The following is a 16,279-nucleotide window of genomic DNA, read 5'->3' on the forward strand; positions in this document are numbered from 1 at the left end:
GGCAGCGATCATCTGTCTAGGCTGGGCTGTTGTTTTGTTTGTTTTTTTTTTTTTAGTTTACTTGTTTGGTGTTTATAGACTGTTGCTTTGCACAAAGGGAATACATCCAGAAACTTCTCTGGTTCTGGTTATTTTTATTAAGCAAAAGTTCTGTAATATACCAAAGCCCTTAAAGAGGTTTTCTCTTTCATGCTTAAGCTTGGTTGCCCGTGAATTTCTCTCCCTTTGTTTTCATACTTGGCCTTGTTACAAAGGTTCACAAATTTTATACACCAAGGAAACCTTTGAACAGTAACAATAAATTAAGAGACCAGACAATTCATTCTGAATGTTTTCTATTCCAGTTGAAAAATGGGAAGAATATTCTTGCCAAAAGAAGAATTTTTTTTTCTTGTGAAAAATGCTAGATGCTTCTGAGCATCTTTTCTTATCTAACTATAAATGGAAATGATCATAAGTAATTTCTTCCATCTAGTTCTCTAAGAAAGCAAGACTTACATAATCACCATCTGTGTTCATCTGACTGTCCCCATCTTTCTCTCTTCTCCCCCTATCCAGTAACCCATGAACTCCTTCAACCATTTCAAATATATCTGTCTCAGAGAGAGGTGGAGAACGCAGGTGGCATTAAGTTCTTACATTTTTCATGAAAATGAGCTTGTTAGAAGAGCACGCCCCATCCATGTGCCCACTTAGAGAAAAGGAGGGGATTCTCCTTTGGTCCACCATGCAGCATAGAAGTAGTGGCTGCCTGGCCAGTCGGGAACATGTATCTCTAAACTATTAGCTCACCATGCTGCCTGTTGCTCAGCTAGAGAGCCAAAGAAAGATATTTAGGCTTTATGGTACAAAACTGAGACTGTTGTTGGGATGGCTGCTGGGATTGTAAGAGGAAGTTGAGTGTAGTGTTGCAAGCTCTAGGAGAAGCAGGAGAAAATGGATGGTAAGAGGGGATCATGTTATGGAGGCATGGGAAACACGAGCAGGTATATGAAGAGTAGTAGATGAATCATGGCGGAAAATACAAAGTATGTAAAGAACAAATCCATGAGGAATCAGTTTTCCTTAGTTCTACTACTCATGCAGTCACTGGGTGAATCTGATCAGTTTTTTAATTAGCATGACTTGATCATATTTGTTTTCAAGATTGAATGAAAGATTAGGAGTAATCTTTCTATTTGATTTCCAGTTTTGCCTGACTTCATTCATCTTTAGACAAGTGGATAGGATATATAGTAAGGGTCAACCCTTGCATGTAAGATGAATGCATGTAAGATGAGGGAAAGTCCTCTTCCCACTTCTCTCAGTATAAAGGTACACTGAGAGAAGAGTTCTGAGATACAGAAATGTATGAGTTGCTTATCTTTTCCTTTTTCAACATACTTTAATGATTAGAAATGTTGATTTATTCACAGAATTCTACTTTCAGCTCTTCAAAGCAAAGTGGGCACTGAGCATAAACATCTAGTGCCTAGATATAAGGCTGCTGAGCTATCTCTTCCTATCTTTCTTAGACACACTAGAAGAGACACCCTTCCAGAAGTAAACAACAGAGAAAATATAGCTAGAAAAGACTTTGGGAGGGCATTTCATGTAATCATCAATCCAACTGTAAGCCAAATACACTTTCCGGTTTCAAAAGCTTTTTGTGCTAGATATCCTATTCTGTGCCCTGAAGCAATCTATCCTAGTATATAGGTTATTTTATTCAGAAGAGGAGAATTGAATCTTCTTCATTGCCTTCATATGGTTTATAAATAAAAAAATCTGAATTCTGAGTTTTTGGTTGCCTCTCATATGGGATATTTTATGCCTTCAGTGCTTCTACTCAGAGAGAATAAAAACAGAATCAGGGTAGAAAAATAGATGACAAACTTTTTAAAATTCAAATCAGAGCATAAAATAACAGGTAAAAGGAAAGAGGGGGCAAGAGGGTAGAGTAAATTCCTATCTGATGGAAAAAACTTCCAGGTAAATCTCTCTTAATGCTTGAAATTTTGAGAAGTTCTGCCATTCTGAGCATTCTTTGTGTGTGAATTATCTGTAACGGCCTGTGTCTTTCACAAACGTGTAAGAAAATTGTAATCTTCATTAGATCTAGAGTACAAAATGAGAATCACGTTGCAGCTGTAAATGCAGGGAAACACCTTCAGATACAGATCAGACTGTTGAGATGATTCATTTGATGAGTTATCTAACCTAAGTAAATATTGCTGTGTTACAAAAGTCATTTTTAAAAAAATATGGAGTTGTTAGTTACAGTCACCTTAGGGAAAATATATGAGTGATATCATCTTTATACTCCTATGCACTCTGCCCTTCTGTGAAAATATTTACGTTGCCTGTTTTGCAGTCTTACTTCACTTGATATATGGGTATCATGCTGAAAATCACAGATGTTGCACAAAAGGTGAAATATAGATATAAATTTCTGTCTACACATATATATACATACATGCATATAGGGAGAGAAATAGGGAGAAACAGAGAATGATGTTACTAAAGCAGAGACAATCAGCAAAGACAACTCAATGGAAACAACAGAAAATATTTTATACATGAGTTCTGAATAAATATCCTCTTTCAGTTGCTAATGACCTAACTGGCTGTTTTGTATGAATGAATGTCTAAGCCCTGAGGTACTGTAAGAAATTCAAACAGCTATTATAAACTATCATAAGTAAAACTACTTCAGATCAGGTGGAATATTCCATTTAACTGCTATGCCATGGTTTGTGCCTATCTTACAATACCATATTGTAATGATTGGGGTTTTTTTATTATTTTCCAAATGAATACATTTTATTCACTACCCATCTCTTCACTGCTTCTCTCATGAAAGCCATTTCCCTTTGGTTTCAGATGAACCTATGAATTAATGCAAGCAGACATACAGTAGTCAAGATTTTAACACCTCCAGTATTACAGTTTTGCATATACAGTTTACATATAACAATGGAGGTTTCTTTGCCGCTAGTAATGTACAGGGCTAAGCTCCCTATTCATTAACTAACAAGGGCGGATCCACAGGTTGTTATTTCTCAAATTTGTACCGCCTTAGAAACAATTATTTACAAAAAGCATTCAAAATGCTGAGTCACTGCTGCTTCTGGCAGTTATATTTCATCTGCAGGAACTAGCTAGTTATTTTAAAAGTGTAACTGATCTGTGAATAACCTAAAATACAGCAGTGAACTGAGAGACATAGAATTCTTTTAGTCTCATATTTAGGCTTGATCATGCCCCGTTTCAGCTAAGAGTCTCTAGCTGAAAATGATGCTTTTCTTTATAAATTTCAGACTGAGTCATCCAGCCCAATGCTGCATCTGTACAGAAACAAAGAACCCCTCAACTTGGTAGTTGCAATAAATTTGTAAGGGAACAGCATACAAGACAAATAAATCTAATAACATTTTTATTAGGTTCATGTGTTTTATGCCAGTTCTGGATAGTCCAAGAAAATCTTTATTACTTACGAAAAGATGGAAAAGGTTGCACCATGCTTCCTATTATAGAGCCTATTTTCAGGAGTTTATAATAAATTTAAAATGCAGTTTAATTTTTTTTACAAATTACTCTGCAGTTATTTATCTTCCTGAGCATAATAATCGTCAGGCCAAGTGATAGGATTATTTTCAGATACTGTAAATGAAGTATCAACAATTTTGAGCACAGTGACTTCCAAGTTTGTATACATTTCCATAAAATGGCCTAAAATCTTCTACAGAACACGAACATTAACTTAATTAAGTAATAATATTTGTACAATCAGCATGCCAAAGAATCTGCGAATGCTGTATTGAGTGAGGCCCATGGCTCCTTTCCTTCTAGCTGGGTCAAAAAACCATAGACCATCTCTGCAACATGTCCTCTTGTTTGATGAAAATGTACCAAAGGGAATTAAGGTCAGGGCTTAGAAAGAAGGGCAAGTAAAAGTGGAAAAAGCAAAGGGGAAAGCAGCACTTTGTTAAAGCTGCATTTTATGCCCAGAAAAGAGATCAAAATCAATACAAATGTTCCTCTCTGACCAAGTGGTTTTGTTTAAGGAGATTCCCACTGCATAAAGGTAATTTGTGTCACAGAGGCTGTAACTGTGCCCACCTAGGGCACATTTGCCCAGATTTTCCAGTCTTTAACATGGCTGTATAAGTTTGGAAACTGTAACTGTGTTAGCATAATTCCGGGCCTGAGCTAACATGTATGTTGACTTTTAAATCCAAGCTGCTTACGTCTGGCTTTCAAAGAGCATGGGTGAAACAGATGCATAACTGCCTCCAGCTGCTCATGTAGATAGGCTGTATGTGAAATAAATACACCTCACTGGGGAGGGAAGAAAGGAGAATACACTCTTTGCAGCAAAATGTGTCTGTAACCAATTTGCTTTGATTGGCAGACCCACATTTCAAAATAGTTACCTAGCCAGGTCACCAGGCCAACAAAAATTTGGACACTATGCTGAGACCAGAAGCCTCAAGGGAGTCAGTGCTGCCACAATCCCAAGGCCCAGAGAAGTGATGCCACCAAAACCTGCTTCTCATTAAAACCACACAAAATCTTGAGTGATGCCCATTTCTCACATTCAGGCACACAGATTAATATAAATAATCCCCATTTTTCTCTACTCTTCCAAAAAACGGTATCTTGGAGTAGATAAGGTTTAAGGTCTAATCCTGATGCAACCATTCTGGGCTTCATCTCAGTCTGACTCTTCCTTCTAGGAAGACATTTGGCAGAAACATCATCACAATGTGCTTAATATAACTGAGTGAAATTAGAGGAATTTGGTGCTCTCTGTTTTTCAATTTATTTTCACATTTTGCTTTTGACAGCCCCTAGCTTTGCAGATAATCACAGTCACTCTTTTGTGGTGCTCCTTGTACCTAAGTATCAGCTAGAAAAGACCGCACTAACAGTAGTGGCTAAACTGAAAAGTAAAGTAAATGGTGTGAACACCACTTCAATGTCTACAAAGGAAGAAGGGGGAAGATTTTCAAGGGCCTATCTAAATATACATGCTGCAGCAGAGTAAAAGGGGAGGAAGGGGAAGTGGGAAGGGAAGGGGAAGACAGAAGAAGAGGGCAAGCGAAGGGAAGAGAAGGGAAGAGGAGATAGTCTATTCTTTAATTTTAGCTATATCAGATATTCTGGTTTTTATTTGCTTGATTTCTCTAAAGCTTTCCATTTGCAGCAAATCATATTATGTAGTTTTCCCAAAGGATTGTCCAATGTGGGTTAAAATAGGGAAAATTGCACCAAAACCCTTGTTCTTGTTTAAAGTCCTGATCCAAAGGTCACCGAGGTTCATATGGGCTTTTCCCAAGGCTTCAGAAATAGTGACATAGATTAAGAGTAAAAGGTCAGTCCTAAACTACTTTGTCTAACTTTGAACTTCCCCAAAGTTTTAAGCATTCAGAGCTGTCTATTTTTTTTAAAGAACCAATCATTTCAGTAGCTAAGCTGACAGTATTTGTGTCTGTGCACAAATTATGTTTATTTCAAACATAACCTTGACATATCTATTCCTGTCCATTTGTTGTAAAACCTAAATTATCTAGTTAATTCCCTTCATATGAAATATATTTCTATACTTGCCCTGTATCCAGATAAAAAAAGAATTGGCAAATTCCTGACTGTGAATCTGACTTACTGAAGTGGCTGAGAATTGTGTTATTAACTTCGCTGGGTACAGGACCAGGTCCTTATTTACATGTGTTTTCCTATGTAATCACTGCATTTAAATTGGAAGTGTCTGTAAATGTGGTCTATAAAATTGTTCTAAGGGCATTTCAGGATGTTGTGTCACACTACTGCCTATAAATTGGTGCAAAAGTTATACTGCAAAAGTAACAATGTCAGGAAATAGTAGTAATGTTTGCCTAATAAAATCCAGACTGTATTCTAAAGAACTGCTTTTTCTTTGTGAGATTAGTCTTTCCTCACAAGCAAACTGAAAAAACACAAACTGGCCTAACCGCAATGCAGTTCTTAAGAAAGTTATAACATATGGAGTTCATATATCTTGGAAGAAAGCAGTGTGTAATCCCGCATCGCTCTGTATCCAGTCTAGATAATCTAACTCTCCAGATGATGATCAAGGAATGACATCATAAATCTCTAAGATGTTTGTTTGCTTTGTAAGTAATTAATTTCTGGTTTTTACCTCCTGATACTTGGGTGAAGAAATTGCTTTACCAAAAGTGGATTTTAAGCAATTCTCCCTACTATCCTGTTACATTCCTCTGTTCCTTTCTGTGGGATAATTGCTTTTGCTTTCTTTATATCTTCTGTGCAGGTCTATGTAATTACAGAGACAACCCTTGATTTAAAGTAGGGCATACAGAGTGGTGGCTCACTTGTTTAAATGAAAAAGGAGGGTTTTGTTTTGCATATAATATAGATTTTTGCCACAACTAGGATCCCATTGCAACTGGACCCCAAGTCTTTATCTGTATGGTTGGATAAAAAGAAGTTTTGAGATTAAGGATAACTATGCCAAGGCTTGGGATCCATTGATTTCCAAACACTTGTCTCAGTGACACTCAGTGACACAGTGTGCTCAGAGCACCCAGGCTGTGGTTAGGAAGAGGCAAGCCCTGGAAATCTGAGTGTGTAATAGAGTGTTGCATGGCCAACCATTCCCAGACCCAGTGTACTCAGACCACAAGAGCTTGATCCAACACTAAGGTGCCAAGTATGTGCAGGTCCTCTTCTGCCTCTCCCCACCTCTAGTCAGCAGTGCACCAGAGTGCAACCTGAGACCGTGCATGAATGTATGTTCGCACTGTAAATCTTGCAGGGAAGATCAGTCTGCATCTGAAAAGAAATCTACAGATTTTCCAGCATGGCCCAAGTGCTGACAGAAGTGTAAACTGTGGAAGAAAGAATGCAAAATTCCAGCATCACATAATTCAACAGGAAACCCTCACAAAGTAGCTACTTGACATATGTCAAAAGCTGATTCAGTTCTTCCAGAGATTTCAACAAGGTCTAATAAATACACAGTGACATCCTTGAACTCCACGAGTCATGATACTCAGCTTATATTTGGTTTTCATTTAATTTATGGACTATTCATCTTTCCTGTGTTGCCATTGCCTCAACCAAAAGCCTTAAATGTTAAAAAATCTCAGCTGTACCTTTTGACGTTCGTCTTTTTCCTCTGTGTCTGAAAGGAACTTCCTCACCTACGCTTCCCCATTCCCTAATTTCCTCTCAGATAGTATACAGTTCCTAAAAACATGAATATATACCAAACTAGAGAAAAAATGAGTGAAGGTTAAAGGAGTCTGGCTGGACTGGATCCATCTGATCAATCGTATTATACAGATCTGTATTAAATGCTGAGTTTAATCACTGAGTGCATTACATACATGAGAACACTAACAGTAAGCAACAGAGGAGAAAAGATCCATAGGGAGAAGATCACTGAACACATACATCACAAACATGGGTCTGTTGACAAGCTTAATCTTGCCAATTAGATCTGAATCATGTTCCTTTTCTGAAAGAGGAAAACATTACACCAAAGAGAACATGGAAGCTACTCTGTCATAACAGCCACAAATCCTTACTGGAAATGGAGAGACCCTGGCTATTACAACTGAAGTCATAATTAATCTTTTGCTGACTTTAATGGGGACAAGATTTCACCGGCAAATGTTCAGAGATCTGTGAGAGTTAAAAAAAAAAAGTGAAAACCCTCAAGCTTCTTACCTTCTGAGTAATAATTAATAGCAAGCAGTGATGCCAGTCAGGTTTGTCTTTCTAAAGTACAGAATTTGTTGGATTCTGTAATGGACACTGTTTAATATAAAAGGGTTTTACAATGCTTAATATTAATTAAGGCTCCTAATTAATTGGAAAGGGGGTTGATTTTGGCTTTTTTTCTCGAGACTCTCCTTTAGTGAAGACTCGGTTGCAGTAGCTACTGGTGTAGACAGCTCCCTCATAGGATGAGGACCTGAAAATATGGAATGAGTGATCTTTTCCATATCATAAAAATATTTTGGTGTTCTAAGTGTTACAGAGTATGTCTTTTTATTTCCTTTTTATAATTCATTTGACAGCATTAAACTCATTCTCCTAAACTGACAGTTTTGGTCTTATTTCAGGATAGAGAGTCAACTAACAGGGACCCAACAGAGAACTTTAAACTAAAGCTGACATAACCTGCAAACACTGGTTTTATAACAGCTGAACCATATCTGTTAAACAAAAAAAATGGTACTTGACATGGCAGGAAAATGGATTACCAAGTCCAGGAAAAATATTGCTTTTTTATAATTTTTTCAGTCCCAACTTATAGTAGGCTTTATCTTCCAGATAGGCTGCCATAGACCTGGGGAACCTGGGAGCACTAATTGCTCTGAGAAGCCCCAGAATCAAAGAGCCTGGCACATTACCAAGTGAGCTGCAAGAAGCCAAGAAGGCTGGGGAGATCAGGTCTCTCAAGACTTCCATGTTCTTGGCTCAGAAATATCCCTCCAGGTGGTCTGCTGATGATCTTGAAGCTTGGAGTGGAGAGGAGGCTCTGCTAAGAGCCAGGGAGGGAGATTTTCATCTATCAGACATGTCTACATTCCTGCAAACAGTTTCAACGAATCAGCATTTTCCGATGAAGCAATATTCCTTTTAAAAATTTCCAGGCAGTTCTGAATGCTCACACTACAACGCAAAATAAAGCAGACACTCAACATCCTGCCTCTCTATAGCTCTTATCCTGCCTTCCTATGCACTTCTCCTCATTTGCTGGGGTTAAAATCATAATAAAATGTACTCAAGTTGTATATGCTGTTTATTTTGTGTTCTGGTTCTTCACTACCTTTTTTACTGACACTTTTATTTTGCCTTTTTGCCTGATCAAGGTCTATAAACTTGAGGTTTTTGTCAAGTTTTACTATTTACACTAAAACAATTCCCAGGGCTTCAATGCCCCTATAATACACTACCTTCTTACTGTATCTACTTTACATTCACTGTAGTGTATTAAACTACTTACTGTATTAAGTAAACTGCAGGATAGTCTAATGGATGTTGAACTAAGCTAGCATCCAAAAGACCATATTCATTTCTTTGCATAGCCACTGGCCTGGCATTCACCTTGGATATTGGACATCTGTAAAATGGAAATACCAGAAACTTTGTAGAGAGCTTTGAGATTCATGGATGAAAAGTAGTATAGAATCCATATTTATGGATGAAAAATAATATTTAAAAAAGATTATTATTTCATTTTTTCTTAATAACTACATTATTAGTTTTTATCCTGTGCTTCATAAAACTATGGAGGTGTCTAGATTACTCCTGCAAAATCTAATTATGAATAGCAAATCTATGGCTAGTTGGCTGAAATTGCTTTCCAGCTCTCAAAACCTCCACTGGAACATTTTCAGAATTTCACAACTGGAAGAAGTTTGAAAACTCTGAACTGGAGTAAGGAACAGTAATGGGTTAACTAACTCAGACAGCTTCATTCAGACAGTCTCAGATGGTTTACTAACTTAAAAAAGGTGGTGGAATACCAACAATATTAAAAACTTTAGTCATATTAGAAACAAAGACAGTCATGCACCTAAAACTGTAAAAGCACTTATGAAAGAAAAACTACACTTTCAAACATTAAGGGGCTAAAGCTCCTAACTCAAAGTGTTGCATGCCTGATATTCTGAAAGGCTGAAGACCAATTAATTCCATAGTTCAAAGTGTAACTGAACCTTTGAAAATGGGATTTAACATTCACCGGAATACATAACTACTATTTAAAAGTTTGGGCTGAATTATTTTACTTTATGCAGATACCATTAACACATCTAACTTATCACCGTATATTTTAATGAAACAAGGGTCCAGATGCCCAGCGAACTGCTGTGTGTTTTGACAGCCCTCCAAAGTTCCATCTTTCAGAAAGAATGCAAAAATCAAGCTTATATCGACAGGATTTTCCTGAAGGCTGTTCATGGCTCCCGAATAGTTCTTTCTGACCTTACCATCTTCATGCTCTGACACCAAGTGCATTTGGACTGAATATCCTTGGATAACAGTGGCTAAAACATTCAAGTCAACTGAAGCATGAAGTCAATTAAAGGTCCTCAAGTTGATTTGTTTTTTTTAAATAGCAAAAATACTAAATGGGATCTTTTGAGAGACACCTTCCTTCACATTTTGCGGGAAGATTGTTGAGGCTTTTTAAGGTTTATGAATTTTGAAAGCTGTGACAGATGTCAGTGAGGAATGCAGTATAAGAACCTGATTGAAACAAAAAAAAAAGAAGAATTTTTTGTTGGGTGAGAAGGAGAGAGTTAAAAACAGTAAGTTTGTTTATCCAATTGGCACACTGCACAAATACACAAAGCAATGTAGGTAATGTAGCTTTTTACAATGTTTTGCCATTAGCACTGTCATCACTTCTTACCAGGGATAGGAGCAAGAACTCAGTCACTGACCGACAAAATACCTGACTATCTACAAAATATATCATTCGGAATAATTGGATTTATCAGATTATCCTGAGAGATAGTACGGTTTGTTTTGCTGCTTCTCTCAGTCACACAGATTGGAAAGCAGTACTGCCAGGTGCCCTCATCCCTCCCCCTAAACAAGAATCTTTGATATCAGGTCAAAGTCCATCAGTTCTTTTTCAGTGCTTCCTTAAAAATGATACAAATCAGAAAGGAACAGGTTCTTATGAAAACCTTATAACATAAGCCCCTCTAGTGACAGAGATTCTTTATACCTGGGGCTGCTTATGCCCTTATACTCTAGCACTTATACCAGGACTTCTATACCTGGTAGCCACAATTTATGAAGCAATCTTTCTTCACAGCCCAAACTCACCAGGCCTACAGTTAAACCACACAGTATGTTAGTTCTTGCCTGTCATGGATAATAGTATCTAGTAGAAACATTCAAAGCAAAGACAAAAAGGGCAACAAGTGTTGGACAGATACAAACACACATGATCAATTGTAGGATTCTGCACTTGATTCAGTTTCGTACCATGGCATAACTCACTAGCTCCAGCTGTCACTCCATAAGTCTTGGAGTCTCCTGTGTGTCATAGCTGACAGACCCATGCAGATGTCTCAGAGAACCTAGGGAGACTCAGATGGTGCTAGACACCCCCCCCCCCCGAGGCCTAGACAACTAGTTCAGCATTCCCTACAGTAAGAAAGTCGGCATAACAAGGCATAGGATGGGACTGGCAGTCTGTTGACCATGCTTGACTTAGACATTTCACAGACTGATAAAGGACATGCATGTCTAAGGTGGAGTTTTTCTCATTTAAGTAGATGTTGCTATTTAACATTTACAACTCTTTGTGACTAAGAGCCCTCTAGGCTCCCTTTATAGACAATGGAGAGAAATAGGCACCTCGAGGACATGATTCATCTTTTAAGAGAGACTCGTTTTATAACAAGTCAGATCTATTATGGCAGCAGTCTAGAAGCATCAGCTTCTTCTTATTGGCTGCAAAGGGAGTCTGGATGATTAACTTATTTATATGTAGACATCAGTGCTATAAATGGCTTAATCTAGACTTTGCAACTTCACTCTCAGTTCCCACGGATTTTGAGGGGATCTTGGGGCCTAAGAGATTAAAAAAGATAGCTGCATGCACCAACTTTATTTAAAGGAAGATATTGCACAGTCAGTAGTGCAGTTTCCCAATGCAACCATGTATTCCTCTGATGTCCAAAACCCTTTAGTACCAGAGCAGTTTTTTCTGCAAAGTAGGAAGAACAGACAGTGGTCCTTTATCTCTTGCTATTCCTATGAAGTTCATACTTTCAGAATTAAAGAAGGAAGTTTGAGTTTACTCTTGTTTTGTGACATGTGGAATCTTAACTTACCTTATGCATCTCCCCAGTCTTTGCCTTTAACAGTACTGCTTTTTTGGGTGATTAATAAGATTTGCCTATTTCGCTGTGCAGAATTGCTCTTTACATACATTGCACTCTAAACTGTTTCACCTATTAGTTGTGACCAGGAGACATTTTCTTCTAGATGCAAATTCAAGGGCCATAAAAATCTTGTCACGCCTCAAAAAGGTGGTTTAAAAGCATTTTTGTATTATTTTGTCAGTTGCTATAAGTGATGAAATGTAACAATACCAGAAAACTCCTTTCCTCCAGGTGCAACTAAGTACATGCCAGTAGGAAGCAATTCAGCATGCCGAGTGAGCTTCACCATCTCCCTGACCCACCTTACTCACCTTCTGCCATAAAGAAGAGTGACTCTGATTAAACAGGCTCTAATTAGTTTTGCAAAGGACCTTCATAAATTTATGGAAAAGATTATATGTCAGGATAGCCTGTGCTAATAGGAGGCTGAGTTCAGTGGTGTAAGAGTCATATGCACTTATTAGGCAGGTAATGTGAAGTGACTGCAGGCTACATTATGTTTCAGGCATATATCAGAGAGGTGTCAGCAGCACATGGATCTTGAAGGGAAGCCTACTAAGAGTAGAGCATTTAGCTCTGTTTCATTGGCAGAAGAAACCTGCACAGTTGAGCAGTAGATTGGCAGCAGACTTACAAGGACAGAATTTGTTCTTCAATTTGAAATGAACAACAGTGGCTGAGTAGGTTAAGACTGAGGCAGTGGAGGAACTTTTCACGATTTGCAATGCCAAATAATACAGTATGAACCACAGTCACCCCAGTGAAGTAAAGGAGAAGCATGCAGAGAGTGTTTATTGCAGACTGCTACAGATCTTACATTCTTCTTTTTTTTTAAATGAGTATCTTAATAAACTTGAATTCTTGGCCAAGGAAGGAAAGCAAATGATGTAGAGTTCTCATCACCTCTTTTATTTCAGTAATAATGGAATATTTTATTTTGAAAAGACGGATTGTTTTCCTTCTTGACTAATTCTTTATCTGACAACATAAAGAAGTGGCTTTGTTATGTAGGTGTAGATTTAGCATATAAAATGCCAGACAACTGTTTCAATATTATTACCCCCAGGTTATCAGCAGTCTTATAGAATTATGTTGTGCATGACTTCTTCCTCTTTACACCATTTCACTGGGAAAATAGGAATAGAACGAAAGGGACAAAGAGGGCATAGGAGCCAGAGGAAACAAAAGCTACTTCTTTTAGAGCTATCTCTCACTATAGCTTACAGTAGATTCCTTCATTCATCCTTCTCATCATACTGCATTTTTAAATACTTTCAGTTGTTAGCACTTTCAGCTGTCACATCATTTACTGCCCTTTTGCTTTGTCATTTAGAGCACAAAGGTAAAGCAGTACAGTGTCTCTCAATACAAGAGGAATGAATCTGACCTCCAGGTTTTCATAGAGATCGCTTCTCAGATGTGCGAGATACAAATGGGCTAGACTGGATTGGGAGGAAGCCAAAAAGCTTCGTCTACCTGCATCAGGGCAGGTGAACATTTGTTTGGCCTCAACTCAAAGGTCACTGGATGTGAGTCAGTGCAGAGGTGTGTGATGTGCCACAGTTAGTGTAGCACTGTGCTCAAGCAAGCAGACACTGTGGAAAGGCAGACACAGCATCAATTTAACAGTGCTACACAACACCAGCCTGGAGCTGGCCTGCATCCACAGCCGGTGGGCTTCTGTCTGGCTGCAGCATCCATGCAGAGATACCAAAGGCGCTGGAAGTAATGGCAGTTGTGTGACATCCTTGTTTGCACTAGCAAACATGTTTGCTAGTTTATTTGTTTGCACTAGACACGTTTTGTCTGTGCTGGCAGATGGCCCATCAAGGCTTAGGTGGACCAGTAATAAGATCTATAAGATCAACTCCTTCCACTGCCTATGTTTTCTGCATACCTCAGGGAGTCTTGGACTATTATTGCTCTCCCTCCTACCCTGTTTTGCTTCACATCTTGTTAACCATCACTTACTCAAATTAGCTGGTGAACTTGTCAGGCATTACAGTACTGTCAGGGAGCAGCAAGGGCCAGATGCTCCCTAAGAGACAGGAAGCCAGAAGATGAGCATGATAACACAGCTGGCAAGGCTGGGGCCTCAGCAGCCAGGGCACAGTCCCATAGTACCCAAGCAAGATGAGCAAGTAAAATGCACAGATCATGGCCAGCTTCACCAGGAGTCACCAGATCATCAGGCAAGTTCACAGTGATGAGGCGAGTCTGAAGTCAAGCTGGGAAGTTAGTCTGGAGGTTAGGGTCTGCCTTAACTGGGTCCATGGCCAAGCATAGGCATGGCTGTGGCTGAGCTGGAGACCAGTACCTCCAGTGTTGTGGAGGCAGGCACAGATGGCCCTAGGCTGAGCTGAAATGGAGCTCCTGGGCTCTGGGCAGGGGTGGGGAGAGGCCCTGGGGGAGGCTGATCATGACCGTTGAGGCCTATTGGAGCCCTCAGGGCCCTGACAAATACAAACACATGAAATGTCAAAAGCAGATAAAAGAAACACTGACAATGGCACTACAGTCAGCATACTCTCCCAATAAAAATACCCAGGGCCTGAAGAGAAGTAGAGAACAAGTCACAACAGCACTCAGGTATTATTTCTATAAGTTGACGGTTTGTTTTTCTGCATCATAAAATTGAATGTAGTCCATCACCTTTTAAAAAACACCCCATTTTTTTACTGAAAGTTAAACAAGGTCCTAATTCATCTGCAGACATTTATTCCCAATTCTCTGCCAAGTGGTACAAATGAGAGTTAATCTATTACCAGCTCCAACAGAAGGCATTAAAAAACTGCTGCTTTTTCACTATATTTCAGTTATCTGAGCTCCATCATTCTGTTCCTTAGGAGGCAGCTAGGACAGGCAAACCATCCATAAAGTATGTCCATCAGGAAGATGGTAATATCTACTCCTCTCTTCTTTGACCTACAGCAAATAAAATAATTCAGTTTCAGCTTCAAAGAGTCTGTTATAACACAATAAACACAATCTCAGTGTTCTACCTCCTTCCTCCACGAGGCTGCTTAACAAGAGAAACTGAGATAAAAGCCCTGCTCAGTCACTGTGAGAATGATGGCATGGGAGCAGAGAAGGAGAGAGGGCTGAAATTTTAATCCTATATGCTGCTGTTCTTTCAGCTAGGACACTTCTATATGTCAGGAAGTGGAAGTTCAGGCAAGAAGAAATAGCTAAGTGATGGAAAAACAATCCCAAACAGGATGGCCTAAAGGCAAGGAGGAGATAAGTTGTCTGAAGGAGGTTATAGGAGAATGCTCACTGAGGGCAGTGACTAATAGAACTGCAGCTACAAGGATACAGATAGCAGAAATGATCTCTTTCCTGGAAGGTTCAGAGAATAAGGATTAATCAGTGAACCATGGGACCAGGACGGGATAAGACACTACCCCCTATGTAAGCATGGCCACACAACCTCCCCCTTGCACACTCTCACCTGCATGCTTTTAATAGTATAAAGCAGTAATGATGAGGACTGTCAGGAACCAGTGACATGTATCTCTCAACTTAAGGGGGGGGGGGGGGGGGAAAAAACTTGATACTCAATTTCTTTTTATGTAGCTGTACTGATCTGTAGCTATCTAGCTACAAACTTTTGCTACAATTGCTTGTTATCTGCAGTCCTAACTTACTGTGATGCTCAGATTTCAGACTTGTTGAAAGCCCACTGACTTTTTCTCATTTACAGCTATCAGTTCCTCTGCCCGTTTTTCTGTATCACTTGTGAGCTTCCATTTCTGTACTACCTTAAAAAGCATAGTAACTGACTGATTTGTAAAACTATGACTTAATGGATGCCCCTTATTCTGAAAGCTAGGTTATATTAAAATCTGTATGATATGAATTTGATTTGACTGCAGTTTCCTACATATGTTCAGTTGTTACAAATATGGTTGTGACTTTCTTAAAATGTAAATGCAGAATTCCTTTATTTAACAGAGAAGTGATTCTTTAAAATCTCCAAAGCCTCATCCTATTCCACTCTCACTCCAGACATTCAGACCTGATTTCTGCAGGCCACCATTGCCTTGAACTACAGATGTCCCACCTACAAACTACTATTGAATGGCTTGCTAAACTTTTTCAGTCCTTGATTTGGGCTCCTTGATCCAAACTGTCAAAAATAGGCACGAGAACTGATGTCAGTCCTCTAGAAACATCAAGACTTAATTCATGACAGAGCAGCAATGGTACAATGCTTTGCTATGTCCTACTTTGATGTTGGCTCTTGGAGGAGAAGGTAGCTTCTGAGGCTGTAAGTGAAGTAAATAACCATAATGCTAGTGATAGTGATGGAAGCTTCCCTTAAACACTGCTGGCCTGAACAAAGTTCAGGTGTTTCATTGTTGGTGAAGGACAGTGCA

The sequence above is a fragment of the Dromaius novaehollandiae genome, chromosome 1 (assembly GCF_036370855.1).
Source record: "Dromaius novaehollandiae isolate bDroNov1 chromosome 1, bDroNov1.hap1, whole genome shotgun sequence".
Lineage (NCBI taxonomy): Eukaryota > Metazoa > Chordata > Aves > Casuariiformes > Dromaiidae > Dromaius > Dromaius novaehollandiae.